General features: G+C 53.4%; 1 long non-coding RNA gene across 1 annotated transcript in view; it reads left to right on the forward strand.

The window, feature by feature from the left end:
* The first annotated feature begins 9,352 nt into the window (after positions 1-9,352).
* Positions 9,353-21,523, forward strand: part of LOC131381726 (uncharacterized) — a 32,104-nt gene continuing 19,933 nt past the window's right edge. The window contains exons 1-2 of the long non-coding RNA XR_009210617.1: positions 9,353-9,504; positions 13,424-13,547. This is a non-coding gene — a long non-coding RNA (uncharacterized LOC131381726). The remainder of the gene's footprint in view (positions 9,505-13,423; positions 13,548-21,523) is intronic.

A 21,523-nucleotide genomic window follows, 5' to 3' on the forward strand; every position in this document is an offset into this window, starting at 1 on the left:
AACAGGGGCCCTCAATGGTTAATGGAATGTGTCAGCTTGGCGGGGCCACGATGCCCAGACATTTAGTCAAACACCGGTCTGGATATTGCCATGGAGGTAATTTTTTAAGACAAGAGTAACAGTTAAATCACTGGGCTTTGAGTAACATTGAGGACCCTCCACAATGTGGGTGGGCCTCATACAATCCGTTGATGACTTTAAGAGATAAAGCCTGGCCACCTCAAGGAGGAGGGAATTCTGTCCGCGGGCGGCCTCAGGACTCGAGCTGTGACATCTGCTCCATCAGCTCTTCTCTGGGTCTCCAGCCTGCCCTGCAGATTTTGGACTGGCCAGGCACTACAATCAGGTGAGCCAATTTCTTAAAAATAACCAGCCCCCGCTACTCCCTCTTCTGGTTCTGTTCCTTTCCTCTGGAGAGCCCTGACTACTACAGGCACATTTGAGGGTCAGGTCACAGGACCATCAGCCCCTCTGTCGGCCACAGAGTCCTGCATCCCTGCCTGTGCGTGCCGGTTCTGGGCACCGAGGGCCTGGCTTCCCACACGTGGGCAGGCCCCGTGTTAATTGCCATCCGGGGCCTGGGGCTGCCTGTCTCGGCTTCTCATGGGGCATTTCTCTGCTATCTGGCAGGCAATCCCATCGCGACATTAAAAAGTCATTTCTTACAGACTGCTTGTTCATTTGTCAGCTTTTCTCCTGGTTTCACCCGATGGATCAGCCCTGCAGTGGAATTTCTCGGAGCCAGTGTTCCTCCCCTCCGTGTACCTCTGTTCTGACACAGTTTCCCCCTCTGGCTATCCAGCTTTGGTTTCTTGAATCTCCCCTCATCAATCACAGCCCTGGCTATTCGCCATGTTTGTCTCTCGGAGCCATCATTCTATGTCTCTCCTGTGGGTAACAATGCTTATCCCCCTTTCCTGCCCCAAATGGAGATTGATTATCTTCACTTGTGCGCACAGATGAGAACTGTCATCCTGTGAGTTCAGACTGCGAGAGGGTCTGGAAGCTCAGTGGGAGCAGGGATCTGCCTCCCAACACCCAACTCCCGAGTCTCCTTGGTGCTCAGTGGCTTTGTGCATCGGCGGCCCGAGTGCTCTGTAGGGCGAAGGTTGTGCCTCCAGATGGCGGTGGATGGTGAAGGATGGAGCGGACACTTCCACTCCGCCCTCGGCCTCATCCCGCCTGCCATAACAGGTGCCGGTTCTTGTTGTTTCTCCCCTCTAAAGAGCTCTCATCTCTGTGGCATCCTCCCTGTCCCTGCCCAGGCCTGGGCCCCCCATCTCATACCTGGATCTCCAGAGCCTCCTCCTCCCTTGCTGGCCTCTGTGTGTCCTTCACACTTTAGTGGGAGTGAGTCCATCACAGGCAAGCCTGACCCTGCAGCTCTGCGGGACCGGAGGGCCCAGGTCTGTAGCCTGGCTCTGGAAGGCTGTCTTGGCCACACTCACCCAGGCACCCCGGTTCCAGCCCATCGGCTCCTGTGATCTGGGTATGTTGCTGCCCTCCCTCTTGCCTCTGGGCCTGAGCACAGGACGCTGCCTTTCCTGGTTCAGGTTTCAGGTTTCAGCTTATGGCAAAACAATAGCAATAGTGACAATGATTGCCAGTGTTCATTGCTTTCTTCCACTGGGCTGGGAGCTGAGCTAAGTAAGCCCTTGCCATTCATTGTCTCACTTAACCCACAACACGACCCTGTGGGATTGCTGTGACTTTGGGCCCCATTTCACAGGTGGGAAAACTGAGGCTAAGAAGGCTTAAGGGAATGGCCTAGGTCTCATAGCTAGCACAGGGTGGAGCTGAGATTTGAAACCAGGCCTGTCTGAAGCCAGCGTCTGTCTGTTTAACCAGGGCACTCGGGGGCTTCCCTGTCCCAAGTTCCTGGTTGGTGCCCCTCCCGGGCTTCCCCTATCACCCCTGTGTCATGAATCAGTTTGATTCTCTACCCCGGGACTCAGCTGCAGACCTTGCGTGCCGGTGCCCAGGAGACGTTTGTTTGGAGCATGAGAGAGGACTGTGTGAGTTGGTGAATGGCTGCCGCTGGCATTGCCGAGGGGTGACGAGCGATTGTCCGGCCCATGGGAATGTGAGGGACACAGGGATGTGCTGCAGTGACAAATAACCCGAGAGCTCAGGGCCCGGCACCAAGGAGCCTGGCATGGGAGCTCCTGGCACTGGCCCTCCTGGCAACTCTCTCCAAGCAGTGACCCCGGAGCGGGGCGCCCTCCCTCACAGCTTCCATGGGGAATGGAGGTGGACTGGGGAGCGGGGCGCCCTCCCTCACAGCTTCCATGGGGAATGGAGGTGGACCGGGGAGCGGGGACGACCCCTGGGATGCTGTGGCTGGGTCCCAGAGTGGTGCACCTCACATCTCCCACACTGTCGAGGGTAGGTCCAGGCCCACGGCCCTACCCGGCTGCAAGGAGGGCTGGGAGGTGCTGCTCATCTCAGCCTGGAAAGGGGAGGGGAGAAGGAACTAATGGACATGGATGGACTCTGCCACCGGGAGAATGTTCTGAGCTTCGCAGCTTCCGTCAAAGGAACCTCCAGAAATACCTGGGGGTGCTCACTCTGCTGAGTGAACAGAGATGCTCAGTGCTGTGGACTGACTTGTGTCCCCCACAAATTCCGGTATTGAAGCCCTAACCCCCAGGACCTCAGAATGAGACTGTATTTGGAGGTGGGGCCTTTAAAGAAGTCATTAAGTCTAGGCCGGGCGTGGAGGCTCACGCCTGTAATCCCAGCACTTTGGGAGGCCGAGGCGGGTGGATCACTTGAGGTCAGGAGTTCGAGACCAGCCTGGCCAACATGGTGAAACCCTGTCTCCACTAAAAATACAAGAATTAGCCCAGTGTAGTGGTGCACACCTATAATCCTGGCTACTCCGGAGGCTGAGTGAGGAGGATTGCTTTAACTTGGGAGGTGGAGGTTGTGATGAGCCAAGATGACACCACTATGTTCCAGCCTGGGTGACAGAGTGAGACTTTGTCTCAAAGAAAATAAAAATTAAAATAAGAAAAATAAAGAGGTCATTAAGGTAGAATGAGGTCTTTAGGGTGGAGCCTGATCCAATAGGACCGGCGTCCTTATGGAAAGAGATTAGGACACATGATTAGGTCACGATTCCTGACTTGGCACGGGAGGTGGCTTTTCTGGGTGGGTCGGAGCCTCACAGGAGCACATCCGACATCTGTGGGGGGAGGTCCTGGTTGGCATCGGGGGGGGGGGACTTGGTCTGTGTCCAGGGACCTTCTCTGTCGCTGCTTCACTTGGGCCTGGCTCTCTGTACTCACTGGGGTCCCCGGGCTTCATGTAAACCAGTCAGGTGAAGTCTTGCTGGGGAAGCCCAGCACACATTGGGAGCACACACTTGTTAAGGGGTGTGAGAGTAAACGCTTCCTGGCTGTGCTGCCTGCTCGTGCTCTGGTCTGCTTGGGGTTTCCAGCTGAGCTGAACTAAGCATGAAAATTCAGCTTCCACCACAGAGGCCCCGGGGTGCCCTGGGCAGATGCCCAGCCAGATTAGGGCTGGGATTCTCACGGGGGTGAACCTCAGGGAAAGTGGAGGCTGTCTGTTGGAAGAGCCTATCTTTGGCAGGGATTACTCTGCCCTTGAGCAAATGAAGACAAAAGATGAATCCCAGAAGCCTTGGGATTAGCTAAACACGTGGAGGACAGCGGGGCTCAGGAGCAGACCCATGGAGAGGAGAAGAAAGACAAGGGCATCACAGCGGCTGAACCGAGGATGCTTCTGCCATTTTTCCTCCTGTCGAGAAAGGCCCCTGGGGAACATTTGCTTTTGCCAAATAAATGTGTGTGTCCAGAAGCAGCATCATGCTGTTCTGAGCACCTAAAGGACAGTGGGAAAACCAGGGTCGCCAAGATTTACATCTTGGCACGGGGCCTGGGGAATCTGCCCTGCATGCTGAGCTCTGGCCATGCTGATGTTTCTGAGAGCTGCGAGGAGAAGCTGCTTGGAACCCGGCAGGGCGGGGCTGACGTACCACAGGACGGCCCCTTCAGAAACAAGGGTTGGTGGGACTCGCCCCTGGCCTGGGCCACCAGCTTCCGACAGCCTCTCTCCAAGGTGGCTTCGGCAGGGCTGTGACGTAGGAGGTGGTCTCATCACACCCCATACGAAGTGCAGATGTTCATCAGAGGCAGATTTGCAAGTCCCCTGGCTTCTCCCCCTTGTGCTGCGGCTTTGTCCTTAGAGACGAGTTCCACTGGGTAGGCGTCTGCCATGGGTGTCTGCCATCCAGTGGAGCAGCTTCCAGTTCCAGTGGAGCAGCTCGGGGAAAACGAGGCAGCTGCTGAATGATGCTGGGTTTCTCCCGGGATGGGGGACCCAGGGCAGGGCAGGCCATCAGCCGTCAGCCTTGCTCCCCTGGCCCCATGGTCACCCGGGCCCCAGAGTGGAGCAGACAGCCCACGAGGGGGTGCTTCTGTCTCCTAAGGTGGGAGAACCAAGTCACCATAAACCGGCTGCCCTCGAACGACAGTTCTCATAGTTCTGGAGTCCAAAGTCCAGGTGTCGGCAGGGTTGGCCCTGCCTGGGGCTGAGGGACGGTCTGATTCACGACTCTTGCCAGCCTTCCGGTGGTTGTGGACCATCCTCCGCACTCCTTGGCTTGCGGCCACCTCACTCGTGGTGGTCAGGCAACTCCCTCCCTCCCTCCCATAACCACATGTGAACTACCTAGGTGATGGGGTGATCTGTGCAGCAAACCACCATGGCACACGTTTACCTATGTAACAAACCTGTATATTCTGCACATGTACCTTGAACTTAAAAGTTGAAGAATAAAAAAGAGATGAGTTGACACCATTGCAAACCTCAGTGGCCCCCAGACCTACGGGCGTAACTGACAAGTAACTCGCTAATGACAAGACAGATGACTAAGAGTTGGAGGGATGGTCTGGTAGTGGCAGGCTCCCACCTCCAGCCCCATGGCATCTCAGCTCAGTTCTGAAGGGTGACAAGAAGCCATCTAGGAGGGAAGGAGCAGCAGCTAGGGTCGAGGTATGTTCTTCACCCCCAGGGGAACTGCAAGGGCAAAGGCCAGAGCAGGAAACCAAGGATCCCGGTGGTCCCAGCTCAGCAGGCAACACTGAGAGCCCTGGGCTGCGAGCACTTGCAGTTACCTCGTTCAGCCTTCACTACACTCTCAGAGGTCACGGCCCTCTGGCAGATGATGAAACCACAGGTCTTTCTGGGGGCTGGGCTGCAGGTTATGAGGGGCAGGCAGGTGGAGGGGCTGAGCTGGGGAGGTGTCCGGGAGAGGGGATGACTGTTAGAACAAGATTCTGGAGGGGAAGTTGAAAATTATCTTGTTCAGCTCCTCCAACTGTAATCTGCCAGCAAACCTGAGACCCGGGGCCCGGTTCATACCTCCGGGACTAGAAACTGACCTTCCTGTTCCCAGCTTGCATCCTTTCCCAGTATGCAAACAGAACTGACAGTCATGAAGGGTTATACCCTGTTGCATCTCCTGATAAGGAATTGAAGTATAGCTTTAGACTAACTCTGTCCCAACAGATGTAAACCATATGGGAGGATCTTTTCTACCCAAATTTCATTAAAAAATTGCAGAAATGGTGTGTGCCTTCCGTGAAGAATGTAAATGTTAGCTAGTATGAAAAAGAAAACCCCTGGCCGCCTAACTCCACTCCAGCAGTGACCATTCTTCACAGTTTGGTGGAGTCCTTGAGATTTGCTGTGAATGCATACAGGTATTAAATCATAATTCTATGTTCCAGAGACAGGAGGGTGTGGGACTTGTGGTTTGGCACCTGGCTCCCATCCCCACCCTGTCAATGGCTTTACCAGTGTAAGTTTGCACAAAGCCACCTCTTTTTTTTTTTTTTTTTGAGACAGAGTCTTGCTGTGTCACCCAGGCTGGAGTGCAGTGGCACGATCTCGGCTCACTGCAAACTTCGCCTCCTGGGTTCACACCATTCTCCTGCCTCAGCCTCCCAAGTAGCAGGGACTACAGGCGCCCACCACCATGCCCGGCTAATTTTTTTGTATTTTTAGTAGAGACGGGGTTTCACCGTGTTAGCCAGGATAGTCTCGATCTCCTGACCTTGTGATCCGCCCACCTTGGCCTCCTAAAGTGCTGGGATTACAGGCGTGAGCCACCGTGCCCGGCCACCACCTCATTCTTTAGCGGCTATGGGGTCTGTCTCCATCAGATCAACCCTCCACTTATTTCACAAGTCTGATGTGAAGAGACACTTTCGTGTTTTCCAGTTTCTGGCTAGCACACGCATTGCCGCCTCAGCAGCGGAGGACATCACGCTTGTGCGTGCCTGCAAGTCTTCAACCAAGTATTTTTCTAGAAGCAGAATTTCTGGGTCAACAAAGTCACATATTTAAAGCTTCCATAGGGATTGTCGAAATGACCCCAAAGGGCCGTTCCAATTAAAGTCCCATTGCACAAGGCACTGAAGTCCCCACTTTCCCACACTTTTGTGGTGCTGAATGCTGGCACCCTTTGAAATTCCCACCTATCCGACAAGGGAAGGCAGTTGCTCTTTTTGTAACCCAGTCTGGCCACCGTGGCCCGGGAGCTGCTTCTGCCCTATCGTCTCCCTTTCACCTTACCCCCTGATTCTTCTGTTTTGTCCTCAGTGGCCAACTGTTGAGTCTGTCGTCCACCTTGGTTCGTGGCATGCACTTCCCACGGGCCTCTCGCGTGTCACGTCTACCTGGGCGTTCACCTTTATTTTACCCCTCTCTCCATTCACTTTTCTTTAGGTTGTTTGATGTGCATTTTTGCTTATGTACGGTGTGCGTGTGTATAAATCTATATGCATGTATTTTTGGGACACAGTCTCGTTCTGTCTCCCAGGCTGGGGTGCAGTAGCACAATCTCAGTTCACTGCAGCATCAATCTCCTGGACTCAAGTGATCCTCCCGCCTCGGCCTCCCAAAGTGCTGGGATTACAGGCATGAGCTACTGCACCCGGTTGTAAAGTGCATATTGATCTCTAATCCTGTGTATATATTTTGAGTGAACTTTTAATTGAAGAATAATGTACATATAGAGAATACATATAGAAAAGTGCACAGGTCATATGCATAGCTGGAAGGATTTTCACAAAATGTTCTAGCCTGTGTCATCAGCACCCATTTGGAGAAACAGAACTTCACCAGCATCTGTAAAGACCCCCCTTGCTCCTCCTTCCCCAAACTATTTGTTCTACAGAGGATGGGTACTGGTTGTTTCTGGTTTGGGGCTATCAGGCACAGTGCTGCTATACCTGATACGTATATGTGGCTTTTGGTGAATACCCGCATAGGCATGTAAGTTATATCCACGCCAATGGCATTATACTGTACAGCTCCCACAGTTACTTGCTTTCACTGGGTTCGGGTTTTAAAGCTCCATCCCTATTAACTTCAGGGACATCTCTGCTGCCTCCAGAGAATGCAGGGCACCCTGTGGTCTCACCTACTTTGCACTCCAGGGAGGATCCCAGGCCATCTCCAACTCCTACCACCCTGAATAACGCCGTAGAGGGCAGGCTTGCAGGGTCCTCACCCAGTCCCCTCCCCATCCAGTGTGTGGTTTTCTCCGGTGCGTACGACTAGGGGTGAGCAGGTCTCAGGGTAGCTGCCTCGGCTGCTTCAGTCTGGTTCTGGTGGTTTCAGCAGTGAGCAGCCTTCTCTGAGTCCCCACATTGGGGGATGATGATTGGGGTCCAGCCACACCATAGGTGCTGGACGGAGCTTCTCCTGTGAAGTGGAAGTCGAAGCTACGTACTAGAGGGAGGTGTGGACGGCGAGGCTGGAGGTAAGGAGCCCCTGGTGCAGCAGCAGTGCCGATCCGTCCTGCGTGCTCATCTCATGCCCAGATCTGTTCACACTCACCTTACACCTGTACTCAGCTCTATCTGGTATCTAGCTTGGCCTTCATGCTTATTTTAGCAGGGGTCACAGCAGGAGTCTGCTGTGCCAATGATGGTGAGTTTTCTGTGTCCCTGTCCCCACCATGGAAGGTGGCTGGGCTTGAGCCACCTCTCAGGTTCCCTTTCCAAGGCAGTTGGACAGCAGGCAAGGACACCACCAGCAGCGGCCCCGGGGGTTGGGGGAGGGACCCACCCCTGTGTAAAATGGCACACAGGCCCCAGAGAGCTGTGACAGCGGCAGAGACTGGAAGGACGGAAACTCCAGCGGAGGCCGTGGTGGGTCTGGGGTCCCTAAGAGGCTTAGGAGGGAGGAGAGCACAGAGCAGAGGGTGGGCAAAGTCAGATGTGAGGTGGGCAGAGCCGCGGGGCCTCTGAGGGGTGCACCTTGGCTTCCTTGAGCTGGGGTTTTCCTGGAGGCTGCCCACTCCTTGCTGTGTTCCCGACTCCTCCCCAGGAGTGGGGTGGTTACCTGCAAGTTGGCTGGCTCTCTTGGTTCCACGTATCTTGATACCAAAGGTCCAGGGCTTGGGGGGTCTGGTCTTTGGATTTGCTCTCCTCTCTGCTCTACCTGGTCCAGCGTTGTAGGAAGCAGAGCCGGGTGTGCAGAAGCAAACCATTCAGGGGCAGGCTGCTTTGGTCTAGGCTGGGTGTAACTCTTAATTCCCATTCCTTCCGGCCCCAGTGTCGCCCATCTTCAAGGTGACATTCTGTTCCCATCTGCTGGCTCCTTTGTTCTGTGTCTCAGTTGGTTCAGAATCAAGGCGGGAAAGTAGGGGCAGCTTATTGGATCCCTTCCAACACCCCGCCGCTCCCAGAGCAGGCTCTGAGTCTTAACTTGATCCCGAGAGCCAGGGAAAGGGGTCAGACAGCTCCTGCCCTGTATTTTTATTTTGGAACACTGAAAATCTAGAGAAAGTTTGAAAACACAGAATCATGTTAATCTGTATGCTTTTCCCTCAGTCTAGCAATTTTAACATTTAACTGTGGCTGTTTCCACTCTCTCTAGTACATAAAGGTACATAGAAAAAAAATGCAGAATATACACACACACATATACATAGGGTACACACACACATGTTCTATGTGTATGTGTGTGTATATATTCTATATTCCATGGGCATACGCACATGGAATAGTATCTATAATACACACACATGCACACACGCTCACACACGCGCACACACACGTGCACACACATGCACACACACTCTTTTTGGTTTGCTGAACCATTTGAAAGTGAGTTGCAGACATCATGATGCTTAATCCCCAAATGCTGCAGCCTGCATCTCAGGAGCAAGGATATTCTATCCAGTCACAACACAATTGCGTTAGGGTTCTCCAGAGAAACACAGCCAATAGGATGTGTATATACATAGAAACAGATTTATTATAAGGCATTGGCTCACATGAGTGTGGCGCCTGCAGGTCTGAGATCTGCAGTGCGGGCCACAGGCGGAGACCCAGGAGAGCCGACGGTGCAGGTGGAGTCTGAGGGCGTTTCCGGGAGAATTACTTCTCGCTCAGGGAGGCCGGGGTTGTTTTGTGTGAGCCAAGTTTTCTGAAGATTCACAGGAAGAACAATTCTTCCTCTAAGGTGGGTTGAACTGACGGTGTTTCTGAGTTCCAGGACTGCTGACTCACTTGGGCTGGAGAAAGCATTTGAAAGGGAAAGAGCTACTGGGGAACAGGGCGGGATGTGACTTGAGGAGCCCGGGCTCTGCGGCACACGTGCTGTGTGGTCCTGCTCAGTTTCTCCCTAGTTCGAGTTCTTAGGCACAGCATCGTGCAGGTGAGGGCTGCAGGGTCAGAAACGCTCCAAACCGTTGCTCTGATGCTCACTGGCTGTGCCGCCCTGGCAGCCTACCCAAGCTTGTTGAGCCTCAGTTTGTCCATTTCAGGGTGATGATGACAGTCTTGACACCACAGGCTTAGTGTAAGAGTTAAGAGACAATAATTGGGGAAGGGCCTGCCTGGAATCTGTCACATATTTTTGCAATTAATAAATAATGGCTCTAAGTATTACCAAATGGGGTAATGATTATGAGCCCTGAAGTGGCTGTAATTATGATGAGTTGTTGATTTTTAAATTAAAGTCATGGGGACTAACAAGAGTCTACTGTCAGTGCTGGCACATAGAAAACCTAATGGTCAGTCCTTGGAGGCTCTCACTCGGGACCCAACTCCCGCCTGCTGCCATTTCAGCACGGAAAGAGTAAGATGCACATCTGTTTCCTGTCAGAGTGGGACTGACCCTCCTTCCAAGGACAGCTAGAAAATGCAACAGCGATAACTACGGGGACCTCTGTGTGGAGGTGTCGGAGAAGTAACGAGACAGTGAGGAAATGGTGGGGCAGGATTCAGGGAGGAGAGGGGCTTGGGAGTGGGGGTCAGTGCAGCATTTGGGGTACTGTGATTCTAGAGCACACATTCTGAGACACTGGCGGGGGGTTGACAACATCGTGTGGCTACGGGATGGGAGTCCAGGGCTATGGTGGGCTGGACCCTAAAGATGTCAGGTCCCGGCCTTTGGAAACTGGGACTGTCAGCTCGCAAGGCAGAAGGGACTTTGCAGCTGTGATGAGGGGCCTTGAGATGGGAAGAACATCTCGATCAGCTGTGTGAGCTCTGTGTGTGGCGACAGCCTCCTTGTGAGAGGGGCAGAGGGAGACTGGACCCTCCAGGGGGAAGCCACGTGACCACCACAGTAGGATGCGGTGCTGCCGGCTTTGAAGGTGGAGTGAGGGCCACGAGCCAAGGAATGTGGCCGTCTCTGGAAGCTGGGAAAGGCAAAGAGACATTCTCCCTGGGGCCTCCCGAGGAAGTGCAGCCCTGCCCACTCCTTGGCTTTGGCCCAGTGAAAGGGATGTTAAATTTCTAGCTTCCAGAACCATAGGAAAGTGAATATGTGTTGCTCTAAGCTACTAAGTGTGCAGTAGTTTGTTACAGCAGCCACGGGAAACCAGTGCAAGGACCCTCCATGGGAAACCTTGTCCTGGGAAACCTGCCATGAGCTGGAACCCCGAGGGGCTGGACCGCATCAATGAGAGTGAGCCAGAAGTGGACAGATCCCTGCAGATACTGCACTGTGGCAAATAATCTTAATTGGTGAAGTTGTAGTGACACCATCCTGGATAGCCAGTGCCCCAGGCCACCAGCAGACAGAGATGACATCAGACCACTTGCTCAGAGCAAAAGCCTTGGAGTCACCCTGGACTGGCATCTTCCTCCCATGCCCCACGGTCAGTATGTCAGCATGGGAGGCTGTCCAAATGTACCCTCTTCTAGTCTCTCCTTTTCTTGTTAATTCCACCCTGATTGAAGCCCCTACCCTCTGATAGCTGGATTACTGAGACAGCCTCCTCTCTGCCCTCCCTGCCTCCACCATCACTGTCCTCTAGTCTGTTTTCAAGTCAGCAGCCAGAGCGATCTTTTTAAAACTTAAGTCAGACCACAACACTCCACTGCTGAAGCCCTCAAAATTTGGGGTACTTTGTTCTATCAGCCTGAATGGACAAAGACATCTGCCTGGAATCTGCCTGGAAACGGCTTCCCACTTCACTCAGACCAAAAGCCCGAGTCCTTGATGGTTTTCAAGGCCCTATGTGGCTCCCCTGCCAGCCTCCTCTCTGATAGCATCTCCTGTTCCCCTCCTCCTCACTCACTTGCTCCAGCCACGGTGGCCTCCCTGCTGTTCTTAGGAACCAAGCAATGCTCCCATCTCAGGGCCTCTGTACCTGCTGCCTCCTCTGCTAGTGGTTGAAAGTTTGTGTCTTCCCCAAATTCAGGTGTTGAAATCCTAGGCCCAAGGTGATGGTTTTAGGAGTGGGGCCTTTGGGAGGCGAGGAGGTTGTGAGGAGGGAGCTCACACTGATGGGATTAGTATCCTTATAAAAGCAGCCTGAGGGGGTGTGTTCGCTCTTTCCACTGTGAACGGAAAATATCTTGGGTCCCTCAAATCACTAAGGAAAAGTCAAGCTGGAAAGTGCTTAGGGCAAACCTGCCTCCCATCTACTCAAAGTCATCCCTCTGCTCACTGAGATAGATGCATATCTGATTGCCTCCTTCGGAAAGGCTAATAACAAGCTCAAAAGAACGCAACCCTTTGTGTCTTGCCCATCTGTAACCTGAAGCCCCCTCCCTCCCAGCTTGGAGTCTTCCTGTCTTTGCTTCAAGTTGTCCCACCTTTCCTGACCGAACCGATGTACTTCTTACATATATTGATTGATGTCTCATGTCTCCCTAAAATGTATAAAACCACACTGTGCCTGGACCCCCTTGGGCGCATGTCGTCAGGACCTCCTGAGGCTGTGTCACAGGTGCGCATCTTCAACCTTGGCAAAATAAACTTTCTAAATTAACTGAGACCCATCTCAGACGTTCTGGGTTCACATCACCATGCCAGGCAACACAGTGGGAAGTCAGCAGTCCGCAGCCTCGGAGAAGGGTCCTCACCAGAACGCGACCATGCTGGCACCCTGATCTCATACTTCCCAGCCTGTAGCATTGTAAAGAATAAGTGTATCTTGTTTATAAGCTGCCCAGTTTATGGCATTTTGTTATAACAGCCTGAAGAGACTAAGACATCTGCCTAGAACACTCTTTCTCCAAATAGCCACATGGCTTCTTCTCTTGACTCTGAGATCTTTGCCAAATGCCCTTTCTTCCCAAGGTTGCTGCCTTCTTGGGATGTTTAAAATGACTTTTTGTTTGAGCTTCTCCGGAAAGCAGAGCCTGAGGCTGGGACTGTGGTGTTAATGCTTCATTTGGGAGGTGCAAGCCCCGGGTGGTGAGGATGAGGGGGAGGGGACCCACATGTTCCCAGTTCCGCAATGAACTGCGATGACTGTCCCCAGAGCACTCGGCCGTCGGGTCTGTGCAGCACACAGGAATCCTGCAGGTGTTCACAGGCAGGGATCACATTTGGGAGGCGTCCACAGGTGACAGCACACGGCGGGGGATGCATCTGTCCATCTCTGTCATCTCCTGTTTCTCACTGGTCAAGTTTCACCTCCAGGGAGCGATTCACCTGCAGGCCGGGGCCATTTTCTCTAGCACCTGGCTGGCCCTGCAGCAGGCAGTGGGTGTGATGTTTTATCCAAGTGTGCAAGTGCAGGGTGACACAGGTGGGTGTCGACTGAGAGAGAGGGAGGAGACAGGCCAGGGAATTAGAGACCCAGTCGTCTTCACCCCATTCCCACCCTGCCCCCACCACCTCCCTTACCTGCTTTTCGGCTTAGAACCTGGGGTCTGACATGCTCTAGGGTGTTACTGATTCTCTATTGATTGTCCCTCTCCCCGCACTGCTCAGTTTCTATATTCACAGCCTCATTCCCTGTGGTTATGATTGTGCTTAACATGTCGCTGGCACTCGAGAAATATCTGCTCAATGAAAAAATGAAAGAGGACTCTTTGCGGCTGACGCCCCGACGCTCCTTTTTGGAATGGCAGTGTCAGTGCTGTAGGATTACATGTTTTTCTCTATGAGTCTAATGCCGTTTCTTTTTCTTTTGCAGAGACAGGGTCTTGCTCTGTCTCCCAGGCTGGAGTGCAGTGGTGCAATCATAGCTCACTGCAGCCTCGATCTACCGTGCTCCATCGATCCTCCCACCTCAGCCTTCAGAGTAGCTGGAACTACGGGTATGCACCACCACGCCTGACAAATTAAATTTTTTTTTTTTTTGTAGAGATGAGGTCTTGCTATGTTGCCTAGGCTGGTCTTGAACTCCTGGCCCCAAGTCGCCTTGGCCTCCCAAAGTTTACAGGTGTGAGCCAACACACCTGGCTGTCATTTCTTGGTTCCGTGCACTGGATAACATTAATTTAACCATATCCTGATGAGCACCGTGTGTTGGGTTCCATGGTTTAGAATCTCCTCCTAGACAAAGTACACAAGACTTCACTGGAACTAGAAGGCAGAGTGTGAATGTTTAACCTAGAGGATGTGAAATAACTAAGTGTGTCTGGGTGTGTGGAAGGGGCTTAAACATCTGGGAGGATCAACACTCACACGTTCACAGTGGCTGGACTGGGGAGTGGGGGGCGCTTTAACTCTACACATTTCTTTATATACCTCTATATCGTCAGGGTTCTTTTCTTTTTTTTTTTTGTTTGAGACGGAGTCTTGCTCTGTCGCCCAGGCTGGAGTGCAGTGGCGCAATCTTGGCTCACTGCAAGCTCCGCCTCCCAGGTTCACGCCATTCTCCTGCCTCAGCCTCCCCGAATAGCTGGGACTACAGGCGCCCGCCACCAAGCCCGGCTAGTTTTTTGTATTTTTAGTAGAGACGGGGTTTCCCCTGGTCTCGATCTCCTGACCTCGTGATCCACCCGCCTCGGCCTCCCAAAGTGCTGGGATTACAAGCGTGAGCCACCGCGCCCGGCCTCATCAGGTTCTTTTCTAACAAGCATGCATTCCTTTTACATTAAGTATTTTGTTTTTAAATAGAAAAAGAAAAGCCCAGTTTGGAGATCTGGAAGAATCAGTGTCAGTTCTGAGGCCAGTCCAGGCCCTGGAGTCAGAGGCTGCAGAGAAGCCCAGGGCAGAGTGGCCCGGCCAGGCCCGCCTTGGAGCTGCTGTGTCTCAGGGGCTGGGGGTGCTGCCCCAGAGGGAGGCTGGCTGGAGCCAGAGCTTGCTTTCTAGTCAGCACAGGTGGATCACTGCCAGCCTCGCCACTCCGTCGGCTGCTCCTGCTGAAAGATGACAGTGTTGCAGGGCGGCACAAGGCTGGATGTAGAGAATCCAGGACGCCTGTTCCCCGGGAACTGGCACATATCTCTCTAGAGTGGCTGCTGCCAGGGTGGTGATGTGCCCTTGGAGTCAGAAGTACTGGGGCTGTTAACTGTGTGTGTGCTCCTGGACGAGTCATTTCATGCCTTCATTCATTCATTCTTCAATCCCTGAAGGTCTACTTTGCACCGAGCCCTGTAATGGGCACCATGAGTGAGGGATGCATAAGATGTGGCCCCTGCTCTCACGGGGCTCCCAGGCTAGCAGGGGAGACAGACTTGCAAATGGGAAGTGCTTAGAGCCATTCAGTGGGTGCCAGCCTCCCACCTGGTGGCAATGCCCAGGCCAGCTGTTCTAGAGGGCAGGTGCTCAGCGACCTCTGTCTGCACTCAGGACAGGAATCAAGACTCAGGAATCAGGGCGGTATTCCTGGAGGAGGTGGCAGCTGAACTGAGTCTTTGTGGAGTTACAGTCCAATGTGGGAGGAGGAGTGTGAGCAGGGAGATGAGGCGGCGGCTCAGAGGAGGGGCAGCTGTGCTCAGGAGTGGCTTTGTCACTGGCCTGGGTGGTGGGGGCAGTAAATGAGATGAGGCGTGGAAAGGCCAGCCCAGGGCGGGGCTTGGTGCATGGGTCAGCCCTGCCCCAGCAAAGCGCCTGTACTCCCAGCTACCTGGGAGGCTGAGGTGGGAGGATCGCCTGAGCCTGGGAAGTCAAGGATGCAGTGAGCCCCAGCAGTAGGGCCATGAGCTTTGCCACCAGGCCCAGCTATAATAATTTTTTTTGTGGAGATGGGGTCTCACTATGTTATCCACGCTGGTCTCAAACTCCTGGGCTCAAGCCATCCTCCCACCTCGGCCTCCCAAAGTGCTGGGATTACAGGCATGAGCTACCGCATCCAGCCACCTGGGTGTTTTAAAGGGAGAATGATGGGATGGGAGAGGGTGAGCACAGCTCAGCAGAGCCAGAGGGTGAAACATTACAGAAAGCAGAAGGGGGTCAGTCCCTGTGAAACCCGCCTGAGTCTGCAAGCTGGTGCCCATTGAAGTCAGGTTCCTGCCCTCCCCAGGGGCTGGGGGATGGGGCTGGATCTCTGGGCATGGCAGGAGCCAACAGCAGATTCTTCTGGCAGCTTTGAGTTTCTCAGGCAGGCACTTTCAGGGAGCTGGCGCCATCCTAGGGATGTGGCCCTGAGCTGTCAGAAACCACGTGGGAGGTTGCATTTTTGTTGGCCAAAGTTGAAGCCTGCTTGAGAAGAGGGTTTGGAGGGCCTGGCTGGAGTGTGGTTAGGGAGAGAGGCTTTTCCAGGCGCCTCTCCTGGCTGTTCGTGGTTGCTGGCAATCCCTGGTGCTGTGTAGCTTCTGTCTCCCTGATCTCTGCCTTCCTCTTCACACGGCGCTCTCCCTGTGTGTGTATCTGTGTCCAGGTATCCCCTTTTTATCAGGGCACCTGTCCTGTCGGATTAGGGGCCACCCTCCTCCGGGGTGACCTCATCTTAACTCATTACATCTGCCACCAGTCTATTTCCAAATAAGGTCCCATTCTGCATACTAGGGCTTAGCGCTTTAGCATATGGATTTTGGGGGTACACAGTTCAACCCATAACAGGCAGTTATTATTATTATTTTGAGATAGGGTCTGGCTTTGTCACCCAGGCTGGAGTGCAGTGGTGTAATCTTGGTTCACTGCAACTTCCGCCTCCCAGGCTCAAGCGATCCTCTTGCCTCAGCCTTCCAAGTAGCTGGGACTATCTGCAGGCAGGTGCCACTATGCCTGGCTAACTTTTGTATTTTTAGTAGAGACGGTTTCGCCATATTTCTTGGCCAGGCAGGTCTCAAACTCCTGAGCTCAAGCGATTGGCTCACCTTGGCCCCCCAAAGTGCTGGGATCACAGGCATGAGCCACTGCGGCTGGCTGGCAAGTTATTATTTTTAACCTCACTGCTTCATTAGCATTTCCATCCCACCATGCCAACCCTCTGTGAAGACTGGAAAGGAAGGATATCCTTGGTGCCATGCTGAGGCCTCTCAGGGAGTGGAGGAAGAAGGGTGAGCCAAGGGCCCCAGCTTGGGCCTGTTTTTAGCTCCATGCCCAGGGAAGGCTCCGCCTCCCTGACACCCTTTTTCTCATGGGAGCGTGGAGCTCACAGCAATCCCTCCTGTCCTCTCCCCTGTGACAGCCCCAAGCATTCACACGATTGTGGATGGGCTTCGTGACCTGCGCAGCGCTGATTCTGGCTTGACGGCCACCACAGCCTCGTAAGGGGAGGCCCCAATTATGAGGAAGGGGGTGTGCCTAGTTTGTGTTCATGGTTTTACCTGGGTACTAATGGCTGGCGCTGAAAGCTCTTCTTGGGGGACTCTGTTTCGGATTAAACATCAGCACAGTTTTGTCACTGAGAACAGTTGTAAGAATGACTGCAGGAGAGATGATCAGGAAACCAGGTGGGCAAAGCCCACATTCTGCCTAAGAACAAATTCTCTGAGCTGTCTGTGGTGAGAACAGATCCTCAAAGGTTTCCAGAACAGAGAGGGGTGATCCACTTGCTGTGTAGACCAGAAGTAGCTCACACCATGGTTCCCATGTTAGCGGCCTGCTGCAGCTGCATGACTGGGCTCCTCAGGGGCCTCATCTATAACTCATGGCACATGAAACACGCTGAAGTGGTCCTGAGGGTTTCGCACACCTGAGGCGGCACGCTGGAGTCAGAACACGGATTCTCTGCCGGGAAAACTGGATATCCACCTGCAGAAACACAAAATGACACCCCGATCACTCACTGTACACAAAAATCAACTCACAACGGATCAAAGACTTAAATGTAAGACCTGAAACTACAACTAGAAGAAAACAGGGGACATGCTTCATGACATTGGTCTGGGCAAGGGTTTTTTTGGATAAGAACCGGAAAGCACAGGCTACAAAAGCAAAAATAGACAAGCAGGGTGACATCAAACTAAAAAGCTTCTGCACAGCAGAGGAAACAATCAACAGAGTGACGGAAAAACCTACAGAGTGAGAGAGAATATTTGCAAACCATACATCTGATAAAAGGTTAATATCCAAAATACATAAGGTGATGGCTGGGCGTGGTGGCTCATGCCTGTAATCCCAGGACTTTGGGAGGCTGAGGCAGGCAGAGCACAAGGTCAGGAGTTCAAGACCAGCCTGATCAACATGGCAAAACCCCATCTCTATTAAAAATACAAAAATTAGCTGGGTGTGGTGGCATGTGCCTGTAATCCCAGACTCAGGAGGCTGAGGCAGGAGAATCACTTGAACCCAGAAGGCGGAGGTTGCAGTGAGCCAAGATCATGCCACTGTACTCCAGCCTGGGCGACAGAGTGAGACTCCGTCTCAAAACAAAAAACAACAACAAAAAAACAGTGCTGAAGTAGTAGAAAAGTGGTCACTAGAGGCTGGGGAGAGGGTGTTGGGAAGAGATTGGTTCACGGGTACAAAATTCCAGTTAGGAGGAATACGTCCTGGTGTTCCTTTTTTCTTTTTCTTTTTGTTGTGGACAGGGTCTTGCTCTGTCGCCCAGGCTGGAGTGCAGTCCACCTCAGCCTCCCGAGTAGCTGGGACTACAGGTGCACGCCACCATGCTCAGCTAATTTTTGTATTTTTGTAGAGATGGGGTTTTGCCATGTTGCCCAAGCTGGTCTGGAACTCCTGGGCTCAAGCCATCTGCCTGCCTTGGCCTCCCAAAGTGTTGGGATTACAGTTGTGAGCCACCACGTATGGCCAAGTTCTGGTGTTCTGCAGCACAGTAGGGTGACTGTAGCTGGCAATATTATAATCATATTTCAAAATAATAGAAAGAGGGTTATGAATGTTCTCACCACAAAGAAATGGATAAATGTATGAGGTGCTGGATATGATACATCTCCTGAATTGATCATCACATATTGTATATGTGTAGCAAAACATCCCACCGTACCCCATACAAATGTACAACTACTATGTGCCAATTAAATACAACAGAAAAAGAACATGGACTCCCTACTGCCCAGGGGCCAAGAGTGCAAGGGCTTCTGGGTGAGGAGGAAGGAAGCAAGGCTTTGCCTGCTTTGAGCATGTTTCCCTCCTGGGCTGCTGTCTAGTATTTCCTTCCTGGTTTTCTCCTGGGACAAGAGGCTTGGATTGGAAAGCTTCTCACTGCCTGTTTGCCTTCTGTGCATTTCTTTCATATTTGAATGTGGTTTGGAGTTGAACAGGCCTGAGCTCCAATCACAGATCTGCTGTGTGACTTGATGGACAAGTCACCGAATGTCCTTACTTCTCACCTGTGAGGTGGGGACCTTGGACAACAACTGACTAGGGCTGTGAGGAGGCGACTCCAGGTGAGGGTGACGTGAGGGCTGTGAGGAGGTGACTCCAGGTGAGGGTGACGTGAGGGCTGTGAGGAGGTGACTCCAGGTGAGGGTGATGTGAGGGCTGTGAGGAGGTGACTCCAGGTGAGGGTGATGTGGGGGCTGTGAGGAGGTGACTCCAGGTGAGGGTGACACGAGGGCTCTGAGGAGGTGACTCCAGGTGAGGGTGACGTGAGGGCTGTGAGGAGGTGACTCCAGGTGAGGGTGACGAGGAGGTGACTCCAGGTGAGGGTGACACGAGGGCTGTGAGGAGGTGACTCCAGGTGAGGGTGACACGAGGGCTGTGAGGAGGTGACTCCAGCTAAGTTTGACTAATGGGTGCCTCAGAGATGGTGTCCAGAAACAGCCAGCCTTCCCTCTAACACTTGAAAGCACGCCCTTGAGAAGAGAGATTTGATTTTCCTTTCTCTGTCTGAAACTTGCCTTCCGTGGCTACCGCCAGTTGGGAAAACAATTTGCCCTTCTGCAGGAACGTCCCGAGTGTGAATCTCGGCCTTCGTGATCCAGCTGTCTCGCCCAGTGCCCTGCTGCTGCTTGGGCAGACACACAGGCTCGCAAGGCCGGCTCTGGAGGCCCTGGCTGCCCCGCCTGTAATGGCTCCAGCAGGAGACCCCCACACCTGCCCCCTGCAGCACAGTCTGTGCTCATACAGGGCAAATGGATGCAAACTGAGCTGTGTGGTGTGGTGGGACCCTACCTCACAGGTGGGATGTTGAGTGAGAGCTGCCCGCCTCCATGCAATGTTCAGGTGACAGGCCCAGCTGAGCTCTGGGCTCAGATGCACACTGGGGTGTAAAACTACAAGGCACAGCAAGGCCGTCACAGCATCGCAGCCAGGGTTCTGGTCCCCTCTGGGGCTGAGGAGCAGGAGGCACGTCCGAGGCCTCTGGAGGCGGGGGAGGCTGTTTCTGGACCTGGGTGGCGGTCCCGGCTGCATGGGCCAATGCTTCATGGTCATTGGGAAGCTGGGCATGTCTGTCTCATGTGCATTTTTGTGTGTGTATTATATTGTGTTGTGGGTTCAGATGTGGTCTCACCCCCAAATTCATGTGTTAAAGTCCTAACACCCAGGACCTCAGCATGTGACCTTATCTGGAGACACAGTCTTTACAGATGATGAAGTTAAAGAGAGATCATTAGGGCAGGCTTAATCCAGTACGCCTGGTGTCCTTATAAAAAGGCAGACTTTGCACACAGAGACGCACACGGAGAATGCCGTGTGCAGGTGAAGGCAGAGGTGGGGTGAGGCTTCCACAAGCCAAGGAACTCCAAGGGTGGCCACCAAAGCACCTGAAGCCAGAGGAGAGGCTGGGACAGAGTCCCCTCGCAGCCTCAGATGAATCAACCCTGCCCACACCTGGATCTCGGACTCCAGGCCTCCAGAGTTGTGAGAGAATACATTTCTGATGTTGAAGCCACCAAGGCTGTGGGACTTTGTTACAGTGGCCTCAGGATACATAAACAGCCTTGTATTCAAGTCTCGGGCTGGGTACTTTGATTTAAATCAGGGTGGACAACGGAACCCAGGCCCCAAACCTGAATTCCCTGGGTCATTGTCTCGACCACCTCTTTTGGTCTGCGAAGCTCCGGAAAGAAGTTTTGCTCCCGAGAGAAAGGCCACGATGGAGTTGAAGCGACCCTCACTGGTGAGTCCTGGTTCAGGCTTACCCCATGCCCTGGAGTGCTGATCTGGGAAATTTGAGGCTGCTGTCTTAGTAGCCCCCAGTGACACGACGGGTGGCGCACACTGTGTCTCGCGGGGCATTAAGCAAAGTTCTTAATAAGGGCCTTTTATGGAGCAGTGGGAATGAGACCTGCCAGGTCTGGCTGGGAGTCCATCAGGCCCTCCACATGGGCTGTGGTGGCGGCAGCCACCTCATAGTGTCGTGCACAGCCATCTATTACCATGTAGGGTTCAGGCTTTGCTGGCTCAGCCCGGATATCCCCGCACTCCTCGGCTGGGGCAGCAGCATGGTTGGTGACTGGGCCTGGCTGCGGGTCCCGAAGGGAGAAGGGCCTGGCTTCGTCCCAGCTCACCCTTGCTGACTGTGCTGTTCCTGACAAGTTCCTTCATGTCAGTTTCCTGCGGCTGCCACACAAAGCACTACAGACCCGGGGTCTTGAACAACAGGAATTTATTTTCCCGCAGTTTTGGAAGCCAGAAACCCCAAGTCGAGGTGATGGCAAGGTTGGTCCCTGTGGAGGGCCGTGAGGAAGCCCTCACTCTTGGCTTGAGCTTCTCCTTCTTGGCCTGCAGCTCCTGTCCGGCGGCCCCTCCTATAGCAACAGATTGCCCTATTTTCCAGGAACAGGCCCCTCCCTTCGCCCCTTCAGGCGTGGAAGTGGCGATGTCTCCTCCTGCTGACCTGGAGAGCTTCACCTGCCCCTGAGGCTTCCTGGAAGCCAGCCCCCCGTGGGTGCAAAAGTCCATCCCTTGAACCATCTCCGTTGCCCCTCTGAGTGAGGCACACAGGCAGCCTTGCAGGTTTTTCCTGAATGCGCAATGATTCTGGAATTAC

This window comes from Hylobates moloch, unplaced genomic scaffold (assembly GCF_009828535.3).
Source record: "Hylobates moloch isolate HMO894 unplaced genomic scaffold, HMol_V3 SCAFFOLD_17, whole genome shotgun sequence".
Taxonomy (NCBI): Eukaryota; Metazoa; Chordata; class Mammalia; order Primates; family Hylobatidae; genus Hylobates; species Hylobates moloch.